Source organism: Myodes glareolus, chromosome 27 (genome assembly GCF_982192425.1).
Source record: "Myodes glareolus chromosome 27, mMyoGla1.1, whole genome shotgun sequence".
NCBI classification, from domain to species: Eukaryota; Metazoa; Chordata; class Mammalia; order Rodentia; family Cricetidae; genus Myodes; species Myodes glareolus.
The window spans coordinates 17,495,896-17,499,181 of NC_142052.1; the positions used below are offsets into that span (position 1 = coordinate 17,495,896).

Genomic DNA, 3,286 nt, shown 5'->3' on the forward strand with positions numbered 1-3,286 from the left:
TGGGTTGTTTCCTCTAGTTTTTTCTCCTTACTGCCCTTCAACCATTTAGCTGGTTCTTCAGTTGCCCCGCAGCTGGCTCCAGGAAGAAGGGACTTGGGGTGCCTACCTCTATCAGGACTGCACTCTGAAACTGGGATGAGAGTCAGGTAGCAGGGTGCTTAGGAACTGGGTGCTGGGCGTGACCAGGACCACTCAGGCAAACATACGCTGTAGGCAGGATTCCTGGGTGTAAAGGGTCACTAGTAGGTGGGAGCCATCGTTAGCTCTTCAGCTATCAAACTACGACGCCTGCCAGTCTGCACATGGAAGTGAGGACTGAGAAAATGGCTGCTGCATGAAAACTCAATCGTCTGGGATACCAGTGCTTGGCAAGAAGCCAAGTTTGAACATCCTGGACCATCTCTAAGGCTGCCGAAATCTCTTTACCTATCAAACTGTAGGCGCAGACATTCTGTACTTGGAACTGGGCTCCCAGGACTTAAGAATGTAAGGTAAGCTGGTAAGCTATACGGGAACCCAGTGTTGAGGGTGTAAAGCCAGAAAGTGTCTCGTCTACCTGTGAAGCACATCCAGGGTCCTCAGCTATCAAGCTGATGTGGAGTTTGTCACTTTTCATCTAACAAGCTGCCATTAAGCTCTGTGAGTGAACTTGTTTACTTTCTGTTACCAGTTCAGCCCACAATACTGAAGGTGGTCTTGGAAAATCTCTATGAGACCTTACATTGCAACACACAAGTGTCTCAATGAGCCTGAACAGCCTGCCTCTATAACCTGGAAGGAGGTGTTTAGACCAATCATACACTTCTTTGGACCTATCACAGCCTCAAATTTAAACACCATTCAAAGCCATTAAGGCTTGTGCTTTGGTCCAGTTATGGCCTCTTTCCCTAGTACCAATCATAGTAGGCCTTGCACCAGGAGCCTTGCTCCACCTCTAGTGGAGGTGAAAGGATTTCCTGAGGTTTATGGTTACAAAGCATCTGCTACACAATTGTTTCTAACAGCCCTGGCTGGGGCAATGGCTTCAAGTGCCAGGGCAATCAACTTCAATCTTCTGCATAATCGTTTCAAGGCATCTGTGGAGCATTCCAGACGACTCATCCTGGCATAAGTGTAGACCAGCTGGCCATTACATTGATAGTCCTTTTGATCAAGGCAACCCAGGTAGCAAGGGGGAGTTCAATAACTGCTAATTATGGAGTCAAATAGATCCATCCCCAGTGCCTTGCTTATTTACAGGAAAATAACGGAAGGGGTGTTTACAGTTATAAATGTAAAGAAGCATTAATACTTAAAGTAATTTTTAAAATGCTTTAGCAATTCCTATACCTCCCTAATGCCCAGAGACATCTAGTTCAATTTGTTTGTCTCAGTTAGATCCTTCTAAAGTCATTTTCAGGGAACTTCTTTTACCCATATCCACTGGACATGGCACACTAGTCTGCCTGCACTCTGGAACAAAAAGGGAGATTCATCCTCAGCAAGAAGATGCTGCAAAGGAAATATACCAACCTGCTAATGGTTGAACCCAGTTGGAATCCAGAAGCGAAGGAATATGATTGATGTCCACATAAATCAGCCTTCAAGGCCCAGAAGCAAATGGAAAATGATAAATAAATATAAATGGACAAACAAAGTTATCCACCATGATTATCTATAAAAATTAAATTTCAACATCACTTAAGCAGTAGAAAATTTATAACTTTCTTTTTGAGAACAAGAATAAGACAAAGTGGACACTAATATCACTAAAGAAGGCAATGACTGGAAAATAAAAATGAAAAACTTTATTATCCATAATGAAATTAGGTGTACATCAAGGCTACAAAAAAACTGCAAAGAAACCACTATTTTTAACAAATGAGTTGTAATAATCAAGTTCATCATGGTTGTTAATGTGAGATAAAACACAGAAGAAACAACAATTATATTTTTGTGTGTAAATAAAATCAAAAGCTAAAATTTATCTTTAAAATATTTTTACATGTATTGATTTGTTCATGTACATGTGGAGGTCACATGTGGAGGCCAGCTAAAATTTATTTTTAAAATATTTTATTACATTTGTTTGTTTGTTTGTTTGTTTGTAAGAGAGGGCACATGTAAAGGTCAGGGTCGACCTTTGGGAGTCAGCTGTCTCCCTCCACTCTGTGCATCCTGGTAATCAACCCAGGTTATCAGGCCCAGTAGCAAGTACCTTTGTCCCCTAACAGTCTTGTTAGTTAGCTTCAAGTCCAATGTGCAAATCCAATAAAAGCAAGGTCTTTAGTATATATTAAAACTGTAGTGCAGTTGGTCCATGTAACAAAATGAGCTCTATATTCAGACAACAGATGCAATGTCCAAAGTTTTCATCCTCAGAGGCAGTCTGCTCAGAAAGACTCTGAAGAGAGATGTCTCCTTTATCACATAAGAACACACCTTCCTCTGAAATCCATTAAAATATTTAACATTTATAACAAAATAAATCTAAGGAATATCTAAGGAAAAATCCACTAATATGTGTCTGATAACTCAATGAAGACGTTATGAAAATCTTATTGATACAAATTAAAGACTAAATAACGTGCAAATATAAGCCATGTGTATAGATCTGGATGCCCAAAGGTTGAAAGGCAATCTTTCCCCTCAAACCACAATGTATAAATTAACACAACTCTAGGAAAAAGCTAAGAATGAATTACCTTTATTTGTTTGTTTGTTTGTTTTAATATATGGAATACTTCAGAAATTGCCATGTCATTTTTGTTCAAGGGCCATGCTAATCTTCTCTGTATTGCTCCAAATTTGGTAGCCATGCTACCAAAGTGAACACAATTGCCTATATTTTTTTAAAAGGAACATATTTTGTTTGACAAAATAAATCTGTCAGATCAACACATCATGATTTCAGAGAAACTGAAAAGTGTAACATTTGCTCAAGAATAGATCCATATGTTAACGGAATGGAACTCTTAGTGATAATCCAGGCAGAAATGGCCTCTTCATTTACAATCATTTTACAATGTATTAAATAAAGAAACAACCTTTAAATGAGTGGACAAAGACAATCGCCAATCCATAGAGAAAGGTAGCACATGGCTACTTTATATCTTTCATAAATACTTCAAGGCATGACTTATCCCAGGATCCCCAAGCAGCAGATATTTGCATGTAAGAAACCTGTTGAGGCATGTTCTGAATCTCAACACCCGAGACAAAGATTAGTCACAGAGAGAACTCAACTACAAGGCCGTTGCTCCAAGGGCTTCTGTTATGTGCATGGGTTGCTCTTGAAATGTGCTGA

The 3,286-nt window shown here is 39.4% G+C and overlaps 1 non-coding gene across 1 annotated transcript; it reads right to left on the reverse strand.

Annotated features, from left to right (window-relative positions):
* Positions 1 to 2,708: 2,708 nt before the first annotated feature.
* Positions 2,709 to 2,815, reverse strand: LOC125400022 (U6 spliceosomal RNA). Its single transcript, XR_007231854.1, has one exon. It is a non-coding gene; the product is annotated as a U6 spliceosomal RNA (small nuclear RNA).
* Positions 2,816 to 3,286: the final 471 nt, after the last annotated feature.